Here is a 16,585-nt window from a genome sequence, read left to right as displayed (position 1 = left end):
GGTCTTCTTGTGTGGGTCGGAGAGGGGCAGAAATTCTGACTTGGGGTCTCCTTCAGCTTCCTGGTGTGGAGCTTTGGGCGAAGGCTGGAGGGAAGCACCGCTGGAGGTGAAGAGCCGGAGGGCCTCGTTCCAGTGGGACTGCATCATGGCCTGGAACTGGCTGACTATCTCAGCCTGCTGAGCCTCCAAGCGCAGGTACCTGGCCTTGCACTCCTGCAGGTCTTCCCTCTGCTTGGAAAGCCTATGCTCCTAGTCCTCAGTGAGGTGCTTCTGCTGAGCCTCCTTCTCGGTCAGATCCAATTTGAACTGAGTCAGCTGTTTTGTCAACTCTTTCTCATGGTGGCTGCTTAGCTCCCACAACTGCTTCCTGTTGGGGCCCTATGGAGCCCGGGCGGGCAGGTGAGGAGTGGCTGGGAGGGGAGGGGCGAGTAAAAGCCAGCGAGGCACCCCTCAACGTGAGTGACATCGAGTTGGCCATACCCAAAAGGTTAGACATCACTGATCTATACCATTTTACCATCCTAATCTATATACTTTTACTATCTTAAATTAAAAAAGAAAAAAAAAGAAAAAATTATAAGAATCTCCTCTTAGTTTCACTGCTCAGTAGGAATTTGTACCTTGACTCTTTATCTGCTTGGGTAAATATCGCAGCACTTCAATCAACTTCAGAGTCCCGAGTTATTGAGATAAGGACACTGATATCCTGGCACTATGGAATCCTGCCTTGCACTTGATGAAGCGGTCTTTGTGCAGACACGGAAATCAAAAGAATCACAAGTTGTAGAAGTTACATTAATGTAGGCAAGTCAACTGTCATTGGAACTTGACACTAACTTTTATCTGTACAAATGTTGTTTGGAAAAATACTCAGTATGGATATTTCAACGTTTTTTAAAAATCTCTCAAGATCACATGATGAGCAGATGTTTAAAAAGTATATTTGGGGAATTTAGAATCCATTTTTCTTTAATTCTGAAGGGTTTGTTTCAGTGGTGAAATTCAATTTTTTTTTACTACTTGTTCTGTGGGCGTGGGTTGGTGGGTGTGGTGTGGCTTGGTGGGCATGGCTTGGTAGGCGTGGGAGGGGAAGGATACGGCAAAATCTCCAGCTAGAGGTGGCATTTGCCAGTTCTCCGAACTACTCACAATTTCCGCTACCAGTTCTCCTGAACCTGTCAGAACCTGCTGGATTTCACCTCTGGTTTGTTTAACAAAAATAAGAGAAAAAGAAAAAAGGAAAATGTTTTAACTTTTGCTAAGAAGATGGATAATGGCATCCCTATTTGGAGAGGCATATTATTTGCAGCTTCAACATATGCAAAGCACCAACTCAATCATTTTCAGCAGGTCTGCTCATCCAACACTTTATATAATATGGCTGAATAATCATTTCACAAACTAATAGCGCAACTTCACTAACCTTACGGAACAACCAAGCACAAAAATCTCATGTGAGTTGTTCAGTCACAGTGTGTCCAAAACCAATAAAAACATGAGTTGCTTTTCCATAGGATCACAAAGAGCTTTGGGGCTCCCAGAAGAAAGATGAGCTGATTGCAATTCACTGCAGATAGTTTTCCTATCACTTGTTTGCAGTGTGTGACTTTGCCACCCACAAATTCTGAATGTAATGTTTGCACTTCTTATTTGCTTGTAATGCAAACAGGGAGTTACATGGATCACAGCAAATTATAGCTTTCTGAGAAGCAGGAGCCTTTCTACACATTAACCAATTTTCACTCTCCGTAAGAATGGAAGCCATTTCAAATGTTCAACCGTGCCACCCTGCCTACGTGAATCACCATTTCTTCATATTAATGACAATCCCCTTTTGGTATTGAGAGGACAAGAACACTCACTAGCAACTCAAAGGTAAAAATCACTGCCCTGAAATGTGTATTTGGGGGGGGGGGGTAATCATCTAAACTGAATGCCAGGAAGGATTGAATGATAGACGTTTGCCCCAAACAGGAGGAAAAAAAAACAAAATATAGACCAGGATATCAAGAGATAAATTCAGGACAAAAGAAAAGGGGAAAACAAATTTCAGGACCACGTATCGAAGAACCAGAGATGAGGTGAGATGGACCATATTTTATGGTCACATTTTAAATCAGATCAACAGTCTATCTCCGTGATGGCGAACCTATGGCACGCGTGCCACAGGTGGCACACAGAGCCCTCTTTGTGGGCACGCCAGCTGTTGCCCCAGCCTAGCTCCACTGCACATGTGCTTGCACCTCCCGCTGGCCAGCTGGTCTTCGGGTCTCTGCCGTGCATACGCCAGGGGCAGGACGCGGGCAGGGCGCATGCAGGGAACACAAGTGCACGGGACGCAGGGCACATGTGCGGGGCAGCGCTCGTATTGCATTTTGGGGCTTCGCATAGCGCTTCCGCGCCCTGTTTTGAGCCTCGCAGGCCTCCTGCACCAACCTGGCAGCCAAAAATGGGTGGGGGGAGGGGCGCACACGCAGAAGGGGGCAGGGGAGCACGGGGGAGGGGGCGGTGTTTGGCATGCAACAACAAAAAGGTTAGCCATCACTGATCTGTCTTGTCCAATATCTTGTTTCCCCACAATTGTTGCATTCTAAACGAGGAAGATGGTTTCCCACCCGGCTACAGGTTAGTGCGCACACCAACAGATTTTATCTTCTCTCATTTGGTCTGATTCTTTATTAAAAGTCATTAAAACTAGCAGCTACTATCATTTCTCACAGTATGGAATTCAGCAGAATTAATTATGAGATGAATGATGAAACGCACTTTCCTTCTGCTGTCTGCCATCTACGGTCAATCAGGTTCCATTCAGCCATTTCATGAGATCAACAGCAACTTGGCATCCTCTCCGCAAAATTTCTCTTCTTTATGACATTCTACCTTGTCATTATGCAAGAAGGTGCCTAATTTGCTTATTCACTTCACCCCTATTTTTATTCTTTCAAAAAATGCCAATAGAAGTAGAGCAGAACAAGGTACACCAGCAAATTCATGGACGTTTTCATAGAGTAGCCTGCAATTTTAAGCCTCTTACATAAAACAAGTTTCTGCCTAACTATCTACCAAATAAGTGCATCCAAGTAGCCCTTGACTTGCAACCATTCATTTAATGATTGTCTGAAATTACAACAGCACTGGGGAAAATCACTTGGGGATAGCAGGCAGGTGAAGGTACATTTATTACAATAAAGTACAATAATCCCAAATGTAGAAGGGAGTACAGCTACAAGAATGTTCACCTGATAGTTTCATGCATTTTTTTATTGGCTGCTTAAGGAAGGTGTGGAAATTATATCCGGAGCCTATATGTTTTGAAGCTGGACTACTACTTATTTCTGCAGCTACGGGACTCTAAATAGCTAATGCCACTCAGATCCCACTAGGAAAATTACAGTCAGGAGAAAAGAATGTCAAACATAGGAATATTTGCAATTAACATCCACTGCTTGACTCACTGTAACTGCAGTTCACCCTTTCCTGTATGGTTTAATAGCTTCTGCTATTGCTCCTTCCTGATTTACTATGTTAAAAGCATTTATTGCACTTGTTGTAATTTCTCCATGCTCTAATTCTTCCTGGTTAGCTGCATACTACACCACTTGCATCGGGCTGGTACGTACATTTGTCTTGGTCTTGCTCCTAACCAACCCTACCAAACAAACACCGCATGCTATTGTATTTCAGAACAGCACAATAAGATGATGGACTTGCCAATTTAGTGCTGTCAGTGGCCTTTTGCCCTAAAGCTGGAGCTAGGGTTCAGAATTCTTGAGAAATTAAGAGATGGAGGGAGGACAGGATTGTCCTGGACCTTGTACAAAAACGTACTGAAGGAATGTTGTCTTTTTTAAAGACCAGGATTTGCCAAATGTATGAGTTATTGGATCTGATTAAAAGATGCAAGGAAGGAAGGATATGAAAAATCACAACATTCTGTTATTATTCTGCTGTGAATGAGCAAATGTGAATTATTATTATTTTTTGGCCCTTCTTGCTACGAGAACTTTTTGAATACTTTGAATCCCTACATTATCTAAGCTATTTACTCCATCAATATTGGACCTTGGAATTTATCCAACACAACCATTATATAACAAGATACAAAATGGAATAATTCATCTATATGCTTGGTTTTTCCATTTCGCTTGCCCAGTCTGGAAATGATCAGAAATTCCATTTAACCTTTCCAATTCTTCTATTCTCAGAATGAACAATCAACACCATCAAATTCTAGCTTTATAATCTTCTCTGGCTTCTCAGAAAAACAGCAAGACAAAGTACACTTAGCACAAACCAAGAAACAAAAGTAGAAATTACTTGCAGTTTGGTATGGACTATCAGAAAACTAGGCCTTTTCCAATTTTATTACAAGCAAATATATGATATGCCATTCTTGTTCTGCCTAAATAGAATATCATCTGAAAAATTTACTGCATATAATGAAACAGCAATCTGTAAATGTAAACAATAAATAGGGCTATAAAAATGCCTAGGATCAGGCAATCAATTACCCCAAAAGTGCTTAGATAGGGGAATAAGCGTACATATTTCTGGCCACAATTTGACTAAACAAAAACTTTTTGAATAGTTTCAGTTCCTTGTTGTTGTTGTTTTCTTTGCAAATCAATGGCAATGGATTCAATGGCAAAAAAACAAAAAGAAAAAAAAATGTAGTTACACATTATTGTTTCATTAGCAATACCCCCAGATGATTGCTAGGAGTAAGACATTATTGATAGAATTCCTTTTACCAGGGATTAGGGTAACCACTCACACACAGCATTAATTAAATATGAATTCAGAGCACTTATAAAAGATGCAGATTTTTATAGACACCAACAATCCCAACTCCAACCAAGACACTCTTTACGTATATCTTATTCAATTGGATAAATCAGTCACACAAATAGAGCTAAGAGACTCACCACCTATTCTAGTCTTTGGCCAACAGAAACAAAGCCACTAGGATTAGGATAACAGTGTTATTCTACAGCCATAATGGTGAACCTATGGCTCACCTGCCACAGGTGGCACATGGAGATGACAGCCGGCACACGAGCGGTCATCTGCAGTGCGCATGTGTGCGTTGGCCAGCTGATTTTCAGCCATTTTCGAACTTCGGGGGGGGGAGCGTTGTGCATGCATGCACATGGGGGGGCTCTGCATTCTGGGTGCCTGCACGCATGCGCTCTATCGCACGTGCGTGCTCGTATTTTTGGCGCCCAACAACAAAAAGGTTAGCCATCACTGTTCTACACACTGGAACACATTACCAACAATTGTCTCTCATTGTCAGATTGTTGTTATGTTTTATTTAGCAAGGAAAACCAGAACCAAGCAAATAACATAAAATCAAACCTCCCCAAACTTTAGGACATTGGGTTAACTTTCCTGTGCATCATCATTCAATTTGTTCACAGAGTGCAGGTGGGTAATATTTGCAACCGGATCGTTGGGTGTGGTTTAGATTAAGCCCTAGCAGTCTGCACAGTGTAGCAGTCTGCAAAACTCCTTCCTCCGCCAATAGGCCCTTACTTGCTCCTTGCGAACTACTTCCCAGAATGGTTTGATGGACGTGTTCAGCAAGGATCCAAGCACATGGACATTTGGAAAGATGCTGTACTCTGGCTGTAAAAAGCATTTTTAGAATTAGAACACGGAGAACTTTAGCACAGCCAGTGCTTGGAAAGAATGTTCATAGGCTTTTTCCATGATTTTATACCAAGGAATAAACCATATTTTTCTAATCAAGGAGTTGCTGCTCCTAAGTACAGTGACTTGGGCAAGGCAGAAGCTTGTAGTTTGCAATTGCGAAGAGAGCTTTCTTGATCTATCACATTTCATGAGAGATACAAAAATCTACATGATGCTAGAATTCTTTTTAACCTAGAGGGCCTTACCGGTGAAAAAGAACTCTACTCCTAAAAGGCAGGGCGTTCATTCCAAAGCACACAGAAAAGAAAAAAAGGAAGAGAGAGTACAGTAGCTTCCATCTGTTCAACAGATGTGAAGGGATGATTCCATGAACAAAGAACAGCAGAAACTAAGCATGTGGTTCACAGTTATAGCAAGTTGTTGCTCTCATTCATATCCACAGGATATTCAGATTTTGCCATTAAAGGAAAGATATAAAGCAAAGTGGATTTTTTTTTCCCAATCTGTGGAATCCACTATTCTCTCACCTACATGCTAACTGTATTTGATAATATATCTAGTCAACTCCAGAATTCTGAATGCATCATTACAGTTTCTAATAACTTTGACCTACCGTTGTTGAAAAAAGTTTAAAAATGATTAACAATAAAGCTCTAGTATTTCTCAAATACTAGATTGAGGATCGAAAAAGAATAGTTTTAACAAGCAATCGGTAATAAAATAGCAACAAGACTTTGTAGGCCACCATGCTGTATGAATGGGGTGGAATAAATAGGATGACAGGTAAAAGACAGGCAATTTGAATAGATTGGAGATATCAAAGGACTAAGCCGATGATTGAGATCTGAGACTGCATTTACAATGTCAAGCCAAGATTTTAAACTACAATCTATTGAAAAAGCCAGAGTGGCATGGTTTATACACAATAGTACACCATAATTTTATATCTTACTAAACCAAACAAAAAGTCATATTATGGCTAGGTATATGCATATCAAGATATTTTTACAATTAGAGAGATTAACATTTATTGGCAGGTTCACAACATCACACTGCACAATATTGTCTGCAATCCTTCACAGTGCTTCAGTCAGTAGAAAGAAAAATAGTTTAGGGAAACATTCATTCCATTTCAAATTCTTTAACTAGTGGAAGTTTATTAACCGAAATGAACAAATCACATGGAAATTAAAGATATTTATATGTAGTCTGAACAGTAATCCATGATCTCAGAGCACCCTACAATAAAATTCAGTGAAAATACTAAAGATAAGATATGCACTTAAAACCATACCCATATGACTGCACTATTCAGAATATGTAAAGGTAAAAGTTCCCTTCACACATATGTGCTAGTCCAGGGATAGTCAACCTTTTTATACCTACCACCCACTTTTGTATCTCTGTTAGTAGTAAAATTTTCTAACCGCCCACCGGTTCCACAGTAATGGTGATTTATAAAGTAGGGAAGTAACTTTACTTCATAAAATTTATAAAGCAGAGTTACAGCAAACCCCTACCGCCCACCATGAAAGCTGGAACGCCCACTAGTGGGCGGTAGGGACCAGGTTGACTACCACTGTGCTAGTCATTCCTGACTCTATGGGGTGTGCTCATCTCAATTTCAAAACCGAAGAGCCAGTGCTGTCCGAAGACGTCTCTGTGGTCATGTGGCCAGCATGACTAAATGCCAAAGGCGCACGGAACACTGTTACCTTCCCACTAAAGGTGGTTCCTATTTTTCTACTTGCATTTTTTATGTGCTTTCGAACTGCTACGTTGGCAGAAGCTGGGACAAGTAACGGGATCTCACTCCATTATGCGGCGCTAGGGATTAGAATCGCTGAACTGCTGATCTTTCTGATCGACAAGCTCAGCATCTTAGCCACTGAGCCACCGCATCCCGTCAGGATATGTATTCATTACAATTAATAGAATTTGCTTCCAAGTAAAATGTGGTAAATCAGATTCATCATGTTGACTACAATAAGTGTCTTCTATGAAATATGCATGGCATGAGCAATATCTGTAGAAGTGTACAACCTAAGAAAATTATTGTAGTTTTTCTGTTTTATTGTCACAATTTATTTGTGCTTTCTGCTTAAACTTTTGGATATGCAGCATAAGGAGTATGTATTAAGATGAAATATACGTTTCTGAAACTGTCTTCTCCAATGTTCTTCAACTATAGATTTGAATTCCCAGAAACCCTTGGCAGCATGTTTATTTGAGGGAAAAGATGCTTTAAAACATCCAAGATGAATCCTGATTATAAGTCTTGAAACTCCATCAAGCATGTTATACATGCTGGTTGTAATAAAAATATAGGAAGCATCAGAAGAATACAAAAACACACAAATAATTTATTTATTGAATGTCAGTTTTGTGGACACACAATTCCACTTTGGTTATGTTTCCCTGGATTATTCTAACCTTCTAAATGGTTTAGAATGAATCGAGAAGACTGTGAATGTCAATATAAGATTCATTCAGCAATTGCTACTTGAGGCAGAAATGCCAAGAATGTCTCTGCATTGCAAAACCTATCAGACTGGCAGGACACAAAGGAACATCAATTGGCAGACCCACTGGCACCACACTTAGGTATCTGGGTGTTGTGTTTAGGAAGTATTATCTGCTGGACAGAGATTGACAACCCAATGTCATTATTTTTTAGATGAAACTAATGTTTAAATTCTGTTTCAAACAAATCCACATTTAGCATATACAATACAGAATGAGCCCAAAGTAATTCAGCTCTCTGAGTAGCTTTCAGTTCTGTAGCTGCAAAGGAAAAACCTGCTTTCGTATGTTAATGCTTGCAGCATTCTTATATTTGAATACAACCCAAGATGTAGATAAGAGAGATAAGCTAGAAAGTTACACGATTAAAATTGTTATTTTTGCATTTAACATTTCTTTCTTTAAAAGAGCAAAGGTGCATCCATCCGCCTCCCCTTGTTCATTTCCAGTAGACCCAGAGGAAGCTTTATGGCCAATATTCTGTTAGGGTATTGCAATGGATGGAGGCTCCATCATGGAACACAGAATCAAAGGTTCCCTATTAATAACAGGAAAACCTCCATTTCCTTAGGTGTAGTTGTCTGTATTATGTTCTTGCTATTATTCCCCTGCTCAGTGGCTTGCCAGAGCTTTTCAGCTGCAGCCGTTAGTTTCTATGAATTTGCTGCTTTCCCTGCCAACCCAGGGCTGGCCCATTTCCCAGGCACGGGCAAAGGCACCAGTTTTCCCCTTCCATTTACTGACATATCAAATCCTTCAAAATTACCTCCTCTGGCAAGCGGACCTGAAAAGCAGAGCAAACGCCATCTGCCTTAATGCCTGCTAGGAGTGTCCAGAGGCTTTAAATCAACTAAGCAATACCTTTAGGGACTTACTAATACAAGATGCAGATGGGTACCGAACCGGATTAACAAACCTGGAAAACACCAAAAAGGAAAAAGATCGAAAATGTTCTTTTGTGGAAAGATAACAAAGTTCCAAGCTATCACTAAATACATCCCATCTTAAATAATAGAATGAAGACACTAAGCAAGGTTTCAGAGCTCCTTTGGAAAGCACTCAAATAATCCATTTTCTTCTTCTTCAATCTCTTTTATTTCATCTCAGGATTCTGGCTTGTGTCCTGACGCACAGGGGAGTTTGACTCAGCACACAACTTTCCATCTCCCAGGGAAGCTACAATGTGCAATACCTGATTACTTATTTCTTAAGACATAGTTGGCCCACCAAGACTAATATGAGGCCCAAGGCCTCTTCTTCTATCTCAAAAACCCAACATATGTCACACATGCAGAAGACAGCTAAAGAAAAGAAGACTCCACTATGAAGTTTAAGACTGAGGCCTGTTAGCAGTGGGGCATCTTTAGTGCCAACTACCCCAAGGAGAATACACACATTTTTAAATGATCAGATGCTCTAGTCTATTACGTCATGGAGGGTTTTTTTAAAAAAAAGAGAAGCATAAAAATATATTAGATATGCTTTAGGAAGCCTTATTTTGAACAAGTATTCTTTTGACCATGCTACATTAAACCTTTCCTTGACAATTAATATGTTATCTTCAGATTAAACCATAAACAACCGTTTTAATAGCTTAATGTACTCTATGAACCAAGTAATCACAATAAGCCATAATGCTTTTTTTTTTGTTTAGTGTGCTGTGTGAGCTACTGTAGTTTACCATGTTTGACGTTTTACCATCCGTAATAACCACTGCCTGAATGTGATTTAGAGGGTAATTAATTAATTACAAAGATGCCAAATGCCAATTAATTAATTAATTACAAAGATGCCAAATGTTTTAGTTTTTTTGCTACGAGAACAGTGGTAATCTTAAGAGGCACCACTCCCTTTTTTGTTTGGCCTAATGGAGATAAAAAAGCAGAATAAGGTATAATGTGTTTGGCTAATCTTATTGCATAAGCGAAAATAATTGTCACTGAATGTGTTTCTTCCATTCACACAGTGTATTTCTCAATTATAATAAGCCTCCAGAAAAAAAAGCAACTCATCTCAAACCTATGGCATCTCATGGTTAATGGTACATGCCTCTATACACATACTGGGTACCAGTGGTGGGTTCCGTACCCCGGCGCAGTCAGTACGCTCCGCACAGGGCCAGGCATCCCAGACAGGCACATGTGCTACATGCGCATGCCACTGCCCTATGATACCCAGCTGCTCGGTGGAGGTCGCACAAGCGCCGCACGCTGTACACGCGTGCACAATGGGCCAGTCGCGGAATAAAAAGCCATAGAAAGTGGGCAGGTGGGTGGGCCAAACGAGCCACCGTACCGGTACAGTGGCTGCTGCCCCTGGCTACTTTCAGTACGGCCATACCGGGCCATACTGTTCGGAACCCACCACTGCTGGGTACCAAAAAATAGAAGCCAAAGCACCAGATTTTGGCCTGGTTTCTAAAACAGGGAAGTGGGGGAGGTAAGGAAATAAACCCTCATTTGCAAGTCTTCCAAGGCAGCCCAGTCAGCAGCTTATTCATGCATTGCTCAGGGAGTGCAGCAAAGGGAACAGAATTGGAGCAGCAATTGGAAGCTCCAATAGGAGAGGAACACCTTCTAGTGCATGCCAGAAATATTCAGCTCAGAAAGCAAAGCAGGTAACACACCACAAGCAAATAAGTGGAAAATTGAATGCAACAGTTAATAGGGGGCATCTCTACCCCTAGAATGGAAAATAAAAATGAGTGCAACTACTGTAACACCACCACAGATCATTCCTGGCCTCTTTGCAAAAACTACTGGCCTCAAAATGTATCAGGCGCATTGGGAATTCTAGCCACGAATAGCCTTTTGGACCGATAGGTGGAAAGGGGGGGGGGGGAGTAAATGTGAATACCAACAGCAGTCAAGACTTGAGTGTATTATCTGCTTGGCTACAAACTGTTTTTAGTAGGAACGGGTATATTTACTGCTGCTGGCATTTTTAGAATCACAGCAACTGACTGGCACCACTTAGCGGGAAACCATAGCACGATAAGCATGCCTCTACTCTAGCTCGCTGGCCTTCAGCCCTTGTCATCGGGAGCAGTTGCCTGGCTAGAAGGAAGGAAATTGATGGCTTGGGAAATTGTCTCTGACAGAGCTGCTGCCCTTTTTGTCACATCTCCAGGAGAAAAGGGGGATCGAAAGCTTGTGGCTTGGCTTTTTTTTTTTCTTTTCTTTACACGGAAGTGCTTATGGCGAGGGCTTTGCCCATTATTTTTCCAACAATCCCATAAACACCATATCCCTCCAGCGATAAATGTGTGAGAACCCCCCTCCAAATGTCAGCTCCCCTCAGTTATTTCTAGTGTTGTTATGTTACTCCTTTCACAGCCGTGCTGCATTCCCTAATTGCTTCTTGTATCCAAACCGCTGAAGAAGAATACTTAGAAATTTTATCATTTCAAAGTATGGATGAAATGAGAGGAAGGGGACTCAGAAGGCACAAGCTTTGAAAACCATCCCTCCCCTCCTTCCAGACAGAAGCACGGATTATTATTACTGTTCGTTACAGCCAAATGTTTGGACTGGGCATGGCATTTTTATCCATTTATCAAATCCTTCTCAAGGACCTGGGGTGGTGTTAAAGGTATCATCACAGGATGTAAGCTGTTCCAAGTAAAGCTGCCCTTTGCTATTAACTGATGGTGAGTCTGTCAATGCCGGTGTTATTATAAACATCTGCTTACCTCAGGTCCTTGGGAAGGGCTCAATAGGTGAACAAAAATGCCAAGTACAACTTAATTCCTCTTAAAGATTAAGAGGACATGCTACCAGATAATCTGCAAGCTCAGGCATAGCTATTTTGCTTCAAGAAATGCTTAAAGGTAATAAATCCACTGTAAGTAAATAGCCAGTTGAAACCCTAGGAATTCAAGGAAAAGAACAGATAGAAGCTTATCTAATCATAATAGTTTCAGCATAATAAAAAGGATTTGTTGTGAACTTAGGCTCCCGGGATTGTACACCACACCATCCATTAGAAGTATTTATTTGACTTTAAATATGTAATCTTTCATCTCTCAAGTTACACAGGGTGTGTGTCCCCTTTGGCCTTGCTTGGGCTGCATTGGGTGAAGAGGAATTGTCTTGGGTTGCCTACAAAATATATATTTTATGTACAGTACATAAATCACACAATAATAAACGATCTTGTGGGGCTGCATTGCAGATAGTCCTTATGACTGTTTTTCACACTTATGACCGTCACAGCAGCCTCATGGTCACCTGATCAAAATTTGGAGACTTGGCAACTGACAGATACTTATAACGGTTGCTGGGTCCCTGGGTCATGTGATCATTTTTGGCGACCTTCAGATGAGCAAACTCAACGGGAAAGACAGATTCACTTAATAACTGTGTTAACAACTCCAGTGATTCACTTATCAAATGTAGCAAGAGAGGTCTTAAAATGGGGCAAAATTCACTTAGGAAATACCTCATTTAGCAACAGTGGTTGTAAGTTGAGGACTATCTATAATAGCTGACCAGAGCCACATACAGCCCATTGGCCGTGACTTGAACATACAGAGGCTCTTGTGAAGGTCAAATTAAATTGGTACCACATTTACAGATGAAAGCAATACAGAAATTTACTTTGAATGCCGTACACATCTCAGTGCATGCTTTATCTAGAAAACTTTATTTTGAGTTAATTTGAGTTAAAGTTCTATTTTGAATTAACTGTTTCATAAGAAAGCAGATAAATAGATGAAAAAAGAAGAGAAAGCTAAAGTGTGTTAACTTTTAACGTCTTTATCAACTCTTTTATCTCAAAACAGACAACTCTGAACAAAGGGCCAGAAGGATACCCCAGCAGAATCAAACAATTTTTATCTTGCCATATTTCCAAAATTTTTAAATAGATGTATACCCATCAGAAAAAGTCACATAATGCAAAACACAAAAGTAGTAGTTTAAAAAGTCAGGATATTTGGGGGGGAAAAGAAATGAATTAAATTTCATTTTCACCAACATTGTCAGGTGCAAGTAACCAGGAACAGGAGTTGAGTTCAAAGCACTAAAAGTTTATTACATGCTACCTATACACATGACTCTGATATACTAACAGTCAAGGCAAACTGGCGGTAGATAAGAGTCAATAAAATTCAGAGATCTGGACTTAAGTCTCTTGTGACTGCATAAGGATTCCAAACTGATGATGCATTTGACTCCACCTGTTCATCTCCCACATTCACTATATTTCTCCATGCTGCCTTTCAATTTCAATGCTGCTCTATGACCATAAAATTTGATTTGATCTTGCAAATATCCCAGTGAGTGAAGGTCCTTCCACAGTTGTCTGTGACATGCAGATTTATTAATTGTACTACAATTTTAAAGTACCAGATTCCTAAAGCTTCCCCAATTCATACAGAAAGAAGCAGTTCTTAAATTCTTTACTTGAACAAGGAAGGACATACAATTCTCCCTTAGCAGCCATCATTTGGGAACAGGTTTTTGCAATAGTTTCAAAACTGCCATGTTCATCAGTAGGAGGGAAGGTAAACATGATGATTGAAAATAAATATAACATACTGGATTGAATCAGTGTTAAATATTTACTGTATTTTACTTTATATCCATCTGCCTGAAGATCCTTCATGTTTTGCTGTTTAAAAAGTCCAACTCTACTTCCACTAGGATAACTCTATACCAGCTGAAATGCAAATAAAATTATAATTAATATTTATTGATAAGGCTTCTTTTTAAAAAATGAGGTCCATTGTTAGCAATTCAATATGTTTGATTCAAATCTTTGCTTCCAGAACAGATAACTCTTACCTATTACCTGTTATCTTTTATCTGTTAACTAGTACATTAAAAAAAATCAGACACTGCATTCTTGGTCAAATTCGTGGTCAATGCTGATTATTAGCATGTTTCAGGAATAATTGTTTAATCAAAGAGTCAGCTTTGATTCAAGTGCCAACTATTTTTTTTTAAAGGAAGCTACATGGGGGAGGGGTTGTTTGATTTTGGTTTGCCTGAAAGATTGGCCTTCACATAACCTGTCTTTTGCTTTATAACCCCTAAGCAAAGGTGTAGCTTTCCTACTGAAATAAAATAAAAACATCTGAAATAAAAGCTCATAATTCAAACAAGAACATTTTTGAAGCTTGCAACTCTTTCGGTTTCAGAAGTTAAGATGTATTCTGTGCATTCAGAATGAAGGAACTTTACTAATAATACAATGGTTTCATATTCTGATATTAACCAATTTTAGAATGAGCTAAAAATTTCCCCACTCACACGGAACAAAGTACGACTGTTTATTCTAAAGTGACACTAGACATTTTCATTTTGTTTCTGCCACAAAGAAGAGAGTTTCTACCCCCAGTTTAAGACTGTGATAATCTCAACTGGGCCTATAAATACTGACATACAGTATGAAATGCTTTGATTCGGAAATTGGAATTGGTCCCTCTCCCCAACTATAATTTTTAATAGGAGAGTAACTGAGTCTCCTAATCCTAAACTATGACAAAAAATGCATTCAGAACATTATATGTATGTGCAAAACCAGCTGTCCATACATACCTCTAGAAGAAGCTTATTAAAATCCTATCTTCCTCCATTTAATAGCATCAGGTCAGCATCCCATCCCATCTCAGAGGAGGATGCTTTCTCTCCATCCCATCCCATCACTCTTAAATTAAAACAAAGCTGCAACAGAAGCAAAGAGGGGAGGGAAGCTGTATTGTCCACTGGTCATCCCTTGTTCTCCATTTATCCTAAACCAAGCAGACAGTCACAGCAAAGAACAATGATAACAGATGGAGCTGCCAGTCCACTAGGCTGTTCCTCCTACTCTCACAGACACTACAGAAGTTGTTGCCCCACAGCAAGAAACTGCCATTTATTGTGCTATTATCAGCACAAGCAGGACATAGCCAGAGTACTGCCAGCTGCCAGCCACACAATCTCGGAGCTGGCAGAAGGAAGTGAAGTGGCATTATGCTCAGACATCAGGCCTCTGATCTTCCAGTTATTTCTTTTCCAAGGTCATGGGCAAAAGAGCCTGTCACAAAAGAAAAAGACACCCCCCCCCCCAATATTGGCATTATACTTTATACAAACATCTATCTCCCAATTAACACAACAGCCTGGGGGAGAGATTTACAAGGATGAGTAGGATCTGCAAAGTCTCTCTTGGAAAACCTTTCCCCAACTATTTCATTTTCCATTCAGGGCCAAATCTAATGGATAGGATTCTGCTAAGGTGCCTTGAAATGAACTCTGTTGCTACTCCAATTTTATAAAGACATGCATTATTGCCAAATTCAAGCCAAACAGTTTTTCTTAAATCCTTGCCCTCCAGGTAAGTTGGAATACAGCTCCCATTGGATGTGCTGCCTGGAGATAGAAGGAGAAAACAAGCAAGACTCTTATAAGACGTGTTTTCCTATTAGGCTTACCACAGGCCATTTTCATTGCTATAAAAAAGCAGAACCAGCTTTATGCTCAATCTGACAGGGCTAATCAATTTTGTTTCAGAATCTGGAATCTAAATTCCACATATTACAGAACTGCCACACTAGTTTTCTGTACACATCTGTTGGTTGAAAAAAGGCATAACACAGCCAGTCTTTTTTTTTCTTTATACCGTACAGAAATAATGACAGTAAACTTCAATATAAACACAAATTATTACCTATAACCAATAGGAAAGAGGTAAACTAGCTCAGTAGTAAACTAAACTAGTAGGACAATAAACATACAGCGAACAAACATCTCTATTTTTTAAAAAAATCTGCCAATCCTTCAATATAAGCTAGTTGTATACCAAAGTATATTCTAGCTCATTCCATTGATAGAAAGGGAAATAAATTAAAATATAAAGATACTAATTTTCCCTTCTTATACAAGCATCCTGCAAATGCAGATTTCAGCTATTAACTATCACGAGGCTCCCACAGCACTTAAACCAGAGTCTGTTTTCTTTTTCCTCCACAAATAGCTCTCGCCATAAAAACCATGATAGGAAAGTGATGAACCTTGACAGCACTCTGGAGAAAATGATACTGAATAGGCGTTTCCCCGCTTTTTTTACAGTGTAAGCAAGAGCTCAGTCCCACTTCAGCAGCCATCTGGAAGGCATCAGGCTGGGAATGGCTACTATTCTATAGTGGAGAAGCAAGTATTCATAAATCCTATCTGAAGTCTCTTGATTCAACTGTAAACCCAAGTGGTAGATTTTTGTTTCCTTTATGAGATATGTAGGTTGTTGATGTGCATTTTTCTCTGCTTCCCCATATCAATGTTTTCCACATAAAAATAATAATAAAGCTAAAACCAGGCAATGCGTACATACCTAAAGCTTTGCTATTTCCAGAATCTAGGCAGAAGAAAGTAATAAGCTATCAGCTGGGCTACAGATCTGATTCTCTGAAAGCCATTAGCTT

At 40.0% G+C, this 16,585-nt stretch overlaps 1 protein-coding gene and 1 long non-coding RNA gene across 2 annotated transcripts in view; one reads left to right on the top strand and one right to left on the bottom strand.

The window, feature by feature from the left end:
• Positions 1-16,585, bottom strand: part of ZNF609 (zinc finger protein 609) — a 70,816-nt gene that overhangs the window by 31,668 nt on the left and 22,563 nt on the right. The window lies entirely within an intron of this gene.
• LOC116519083 lies at positions 1,721-10,036 on the top strand. The gene is made up of 3 exons (XR_004256616.1): positions 1,721-1,875; positions 1,975-2,081; positions 9,286-10,036. It is a non-coding gene; the product is annotated as an uncharacterized LOC116519083 (long non-coding RNA).

Source organism: Thamnophis elegans, chromosome 16, assembly GCF_009769535.1.
Source record: "Thamnophis elegans isolate rThaEle1 chromosome 16, rThaEle1.pri, whole genome shotgun sequence".
Classification (NCBI taxonomy): Eukaryota; Metazoa; Chordata; class Lepidosauria; order Squamata; family Colubridae; genus Thamnophis; species Thamnophis elegans.
This window is presented reverse-complemented; position numbering and strand designations above follow the sequence as displayed.